At 40.5% G+C, this 6,587-nt stretch overlaps 1 pseudogene; it reads right to left on the bottom strand.

Moving 5' to 3' along the window:
* Positions 1-329: 329 nt before the first annotated feature.
* Positions 330-2,054, bottom strand: LOC128060492 (tigger transposable element-derived protein 1-like; annotated as a pseudogene).
* Between the last annotated feature and the right edge of the window lie 4,533 nt (positions 2,055-6,587).

Consider the following 6,587-nt stretch of genomic DNA (forward strand, 5'->3'; position numbering starts at 1 on the left):
TTCTTCAAATAGAAAGAGGATAACTAGTTCGAACATGGCTTTCAATAAGATTCAGTGTAACAAGCAGAAACTGCTCTGTTTTTCAATCCATAAGAGCTTTAATATAGGGAATTGGATTCTTTTGAACAATGCAGTGTAAAGTATACAAGCAGACCTTTGAGATATTGAGAGTTTGGTTCCAGACCAGTGTAATAAAGCAAATGTTGCAATAAAGTGAATCACATGACTTTTTGGTTTCCCAATGCATATAAAAGTTATGTTTACACTAGACTGTAGGCTGTTAAATGGCAACAGCATTATGTCTGAAAATACAATGTACATACCTTAATTTAAAAACGCTTTATCACTAAAAAATGCTCACCATCATCTGAAAGTCCAGTGAGTTATAATCCTTTTGCTGGTGGAGGGTCTTGCCTTGATGTTGGTGGCTGCTGACTGATCAGGATGGTGGTTGCTGAAGGTGGGAATGGCTATGGCCATTTCTTAAAATGAAGACAACAATGAAGTTTGTGAATCAATTAATTCTTCCTTTCACAAATGATTTTCCTATAGCATACAATGTTGTTGGATATCATTTTACCCAGAGTAGAAATTCTTTCAGAATTGGAGCCAATCGTCTCAAACCCTGCTTTATCACCCAAGTTTATGGAATATTAGAAATCATGTGCTATCATCTCAACAACCTTCACAGCACCTTCACCAGGAGTTGACTCAATCTCAAGAAACCACTTTCGTTGCTCATCCATAAAAAGTAACTTCTCATCCATTAAAGTTTCATCATGAGATTGCAGCAGTTCACTCACATCTTGAGACTTCACTTCTAACTCTGGTTCTTTTGCTACTTCTATTACATCTGCAGTTACTTCTTTCACTGAACTCTTGAGCCCTTCAAAGTCAGCCATGAAGACTGCAGCCAACCCCATGGCACTGTTTATTTTGGCCTCTTCCCACGAATTCTGATTGTTCTTAATGCATCTAGAACGGTGGCTCTTTTCCATAAGGTTTCCAGTTGACTTTGCCCAGGTCTAACAAAGGAATTTCTAAGGCATCGATAGCCTTACAAAATATAGTTTTTAAATAATAAAACTGGAAAGTCAAAACTACTCTTTTATCCATGGATTCAAAATGGACGTTGTATTAGCAGGCATAAAAATAACATTAATCTCATTGTACATCTCCATCAGGGCTCTTTGAACAGCCGCATCATCAATGAGAAGTAATATTTTGAAAGGCATCTTTTTTTCTGAGCAGTAGGTCTCAATCGTGGGCTTAAAATATTCAGTAAACTATGTTGTAAACTGATGTGATATGATCCAGGTTTTGTTGTTCCATTTACAAAGTACAGGCAGAGTAGGTCTAGCATAGCTCTTGAGGGCCCTAAGATTTTCAGAATGGTAAATGAGCTTTGGCTCTGACTTTTAAAGTTACCATCTGCATTAACCCCTAGCAAGAGAGTCAGTCTGTCCTTTGAAGCTTTGAAGCCAGGCAATGACTTCTCCTCTCTATGAGTGTCCTAGATGGCATCTTTTTCCAAGGCTGTTTCATCTAAGCCAAGCCACCTTCATTAGTTATCTCAGCCAGATCTTCTGGATAACTTGCTGAAGTTTCTACATCAGCACTTGCTGCTTCACCTTGCACTTTGATGTTATAGAGATGACTTCTTTCCTTAAACCTCGTGAACCAACCTCTGGTAGCTTCAGACTTCTCTTCTGCAGCTTCCTCACCTCTCTCAGCCTTCATAGAACAGAAGAGAATTAGGGCCTTGCTCTGGATCAGGCTTTGGCTTAAGGTAAGTTGTGGCTGATCTAGTCAGGCTTTTAGCCTAAATAAGGCTGTTTCACTTATTCATGTGTTCACTGGAGTAGCACTTTTAATTTCCTTCCAGAACTTTTCTTTTTTTGCATTCAGAACTTGGCTAACTGGCACAAGAGGTCTAGCTTTTGGCCTGTCTCACCTTTTGACATGCCTTCCTCACTAAGCTTAATCATTTCTAACTTTTGATCAGAAGTAAAAAACTTGCAGCTCTTCCTTTCACTTAAACACTTAGAAGCCATTGTAGAATTATTAATTGGCCTAATTTCAACATTCTTGTACCTCAGGGAATAGAGGAGCCAGAGGAGGGGGAGAGAGATGAGGAACAGCTGGTTGCAGGAGCAGTCACATCACACACTATTCATCTTACACAGGCGTGGCTCGTGATGCCCCAAAACATATAATAGTTACAGTAAGGATCACTGATCACAGATCATCGTAACAAATATGATAATAACTAAAACCTTTGCAAGAATTACCAAAATGTGACATGGAAACAGGAAATAAGCAAATGCTTTTGGAAAAATGGTGCTGATAGACTTGCTCAACACGGGATTACCACAAACGTTCAATTTGTAAAAATGCAGTATACACGAAACACAATAAAGCAAAGTGCAATGAAATAAGGTGTACCTGTATTCCATTCTCCCACATATAAAATACTAACAATTATTAAAGCTGGGTTATGAGTAGATTGGGAGCTATGTTCTATTTTATGCTTTCACGTGTGTTTGAAGTTGGCTGTCCTCTTTGCATGTCATTCTTCATTTACCGCCACCTCAAATCCCCTCTCTCCCCTGCTCACCCAGTTCTGCGGGAAGCTGGCTTCCTGGACTGTATCACTCTGGTTCCCCGGCTAGTTGTCTTCTGGTTGGTTGTGGCCAATCTGTGGCTCCTGCAGCAGGTTAGAGGGCGTATCTCCTCCCATCTCCCTCCCTACTCTGAGCCGCTCTAGTCAACAGTGGCTGCGCCCTCCAGTACCGTAGCTCCTGCCGAGTGGCCTCTTACTCTCGTGGCTCCATGTCCTCTCTGCTGTGACAGGTGACGATGACTTCCTTCTATTGCTGGTGTCTGCGGGCATGGGCATCCTTTATTGCTTCCCCTTTTGCCACCCCTGTCTCTGTAAGTAGTCCTTTCATTAAAAACCTTTTGAACCATGCAACTGAAGTTCCATTTCCTGCCGGTCTCCCAGCTCCCCTTTATGATCCTCTTCTCAGATGCAGTTCACTACACTCACCAACCTTGGCACACCCCACAGGGCCCCTAAACCCTCCTATCCCTAATTTTCCCCTCCCCTCCCTGAACTCACACTACCAAGACTTTGCGCCTTCCAAGCAGGCTTTTGCATTATGCAAAATAATTTATAAATGAATTGTTAGGCTTAAGGGATTTTTCACAGGATAAGCTTTCTCAATTTTAAGGGGAGATACAAGGTACAATAAAGTGGAAATATCAATATTCTGATAAACATTTCAAGCAGAAGTAGGGAGCTTATTTAGAGGAGCTAGACCTATCAAGCTTGGAATCTATGAAGAGAGGAATGAGTATCTATATGTCTGAAGACGGTTCTAAGAGGTGAAATTTGACTCAGTGTTAGAAAAACGGAAAGCAAGGCTCTTGAGGACTGAAGTTTTGTCTCGTTGTCAGTTCTTTCCCCAGCACCTGGTGTAGTATCTGATACATAGTAAGAACTCCATACACCTGTAAGTGATGGAATGAGTGAGCAAACACGGCAGGAGGCTGCTTGGTCCTTTGTCTCAGCTGTCTACACTTGTCACTTTGTGGGATACCACGTTTTCATAGTTGGTTAACACAAAATCCACATATGGCCCTTAGAATTCTCACTGTGATGTTGGATGAGTCTCTGGGTCTGAACGCCCTCCTTGGCAGAGAGGCTAGGGTCAGAGACTGTCAACATTTATGACTACAGCAATATTAAAAATGCTTTCAACCTCATTTTTTGTTTGGCGGGTGTTCTTGCTTTGTTGGATTTTATCTGGTTGATTGCTTTGGTAAATTGTGTGTTTGTTTTTGGCATAAGTGTGGCATTTTGAGATAGCATATGTTCCTAAGATATTTCTCACTTGTGTTGACATTAACCACTTTATAGGAATTGCCTGAGGCACCCTGCCCGTACACAAGTTTATCTTTCAGAAAAGTTTACAAAATATGTTAATAAGAGTAGAGGAAGAGATGGATAGTCTAAATTGAAAGTCATCTATTTAAAAAGTGGGAAGATAAAGGGCCTAACTGACAAAACAGTCTAACTAGCATCATGGACCAGAAATAGCAATTATTGACTACATTCGATAGCCACAAACACACTGCTGATACAGAGCAAAATCTAAAACCTGAGCTTTTCAGAGTAAACTGCAGTTTCTGAGAAGACAGACCAAATTTGTGAAACTGTTAAAACCTAGATTAGAATAGCTCTCTTCTACCATCAATTTTGTCAAAAGTAATAAAAATCCTCAAGCATCTTTAAATGAGGTAAATAATCCATTCTCAAATAGTGGAAATATTGACATGCAAACCAAAGCTATTAAAGATTGGGCTAAGAAAGTCCTAGCTGAAAACATACAGGCATAGTAAAACTTAAAGAATAAAAGGCCATTACTTTCTAAGCCAGAAATAATCTGTGACTCCCAGCTAGTTTAATGTATTGCATTTGGATAACTGTGGCTTCGTCGAAACTTTTCAAACATTGCCCATTAAGGTGGGCAACAAATATAAATATAACCTCAGTCAAGCAGACTTCTTGCCTTCCTGATTTAAGGACTTATCGCAGAAGTTATTGCAGAAGTATGGCAAAATTAAGTTGAAAATAGAGATGTAAGTTGAAAAGGAAATATTCTTTTAGTAAGTGGTATGAGAATTCCCTTTGAGGAGCAAGCCTTCTTTGTTGGGAAAATTTCTAATTTGAAGAAGAGGCAGAAACAGTAATAGTCACCAACTCTTCTAGGGTTCCTGGTATTTCTCAGACTCTTAAAGTCAGTGGAGCCGTGTGGGACATTTTCCAGCCCGTGGACCATAGACCTCAGCAGTGACCACAACACTGTGTGATGCTTTGAGGTAGGAGCTTGCAGGAGTGCTTGATGTGTTGAAATGGCTGTGCTCCTGTCACCTGGGGTCCCTGAGTGGCATTGAGGAGTAGGTTTCCTTGATAATCCATATTGGACATCCACCAAGAGTTGGAGGTAATCTTTTGTTGTGATAGCCTCTAAGATTTTATAATTAAATTTGTTACGGGAGCTTTCTCTCACCTATCCTGATATATACAGACTTGAAAAGCCTAGGGGTGCACAAAACTAATGTGCATGAAGAACTTGGACCTTGTTCTAAGAAAGGAAAAGAAAGAGAGTAATATAGGCAAGAAGTGAAGGGAGGCTGTGAATTATTACAAGGGAATCCCTACCCTATGACTTCCAAATCTTGAGTAAATGCTACAAAAACTCACTAATACTTGCTGTGAGTAGATTATCAGTAAAGCTTTGCACCAGGATGATGCAGGAATAGAAAAAGAGGCAATACACTTGCTCTCAGAAGCAATATCACAATAGCATGGGGAAGCAGCAGAAATCTTGGGCAGGCTTGTGAGATCTTCAACCCATGAAATAGGTGGGCTGAGGCCCTCCTGTGTCCAACTGAAGGGTCAAGGGAGCCTGAGCTTTCTTGTTTTGTTTGGGCCATTAAACCATTTCTTATAGTCACAGGAAAAGGTTTTTTTACTATTAAAAAATTACTTTCATTTGATTCAGTAAAATCCAGGCAGTCTTATCACATAGTCATAGAATCTCAAGATCTCAAGGTTACAAAAAAATCAGTGGTCGCCTACTCTAATCCTTCCCTTTCCCTCTTTCCGGTCTCATCCCAGCAGGCGGCTTCTGCTCTCTGCTTGGACATCTCCACTGGCAGAGAATTCACTCTCCCCCAAAGCAGCGCATTCCATCTCTGCATGGCTCTGATAGTCTCTAAGTTCTCCCTTACATTGAACTACAGTCCTTCTCTCTGTCACTTTAACCCAGCGACATACAAAAGTCTAATCGCTCTTCCACAAAATAGGTCTTCAACTACTCTGACAGCATTTTTTGGAAAAGCATCACCCACATTCCCTTCACCAAGCCTGGGTAAGGCCTGTCCCTTTTCTTCTACTAATTACTCCGCCCTTCAGGAATGGTTAGATGGCAGGAAGCGGGAATAAAAGGGAATGCGGGTCATGTTAATATCATGTTAATAGCAACCAAGGACCTAATTAAGCAAGATTTCTTGTCTGCTCATTATTTCCTCATGAATCTCATCTCAAGGGACCCATTAAATGGGTGAGAACCATAGTTGCCTTTTGAGTAAATCAAGTAAGGGCTTCCTTCACGGAATAATTTGAGATTAAGCCAAAGCTCTCTGCCTTAAAATCCCAAGCCCAACCAAAATATTCAGCCATAATTTCTTCTTTAGATAACTGTGGCTTCCCTGATGTTCCACCACCACAACAATCATGAAACATTTATCTGGCTGCAGCCCTTTCACCAAAATAAGACCATCCACTCTCCTTTGCTCATGACACTCCAAAGAGGCCAAGTCAAAATTTATCTGTAAAACAGAAATAGAGTTACAGCTGTAGAAAACAACTTATAACTACTAGTGGATAAGGGAGGGGACACAAATTGGGAGGTTGGGATAAATATATAGACACTACTATTATATAAAATAGACAACTAATAAGGACCTACTATATAGCACAAGGAACTCTACTCAATACTTTGTAATGAACTGTATGG

Source organism: Budorcas taxicolor, chromosome 2, assembly GCF_023091745.1.
Source record: "Budorcas taxicolor isolate Tak-1 chromosome 2, Takin1.1, whole genome shotgun sequence".
NCBI classification, from domain to species: Eukaryota; Metazoa; Chordata; class Mammalia; order Artiodactyla; family Bovidae; genus Budorcas; species Budorcas taxicolor.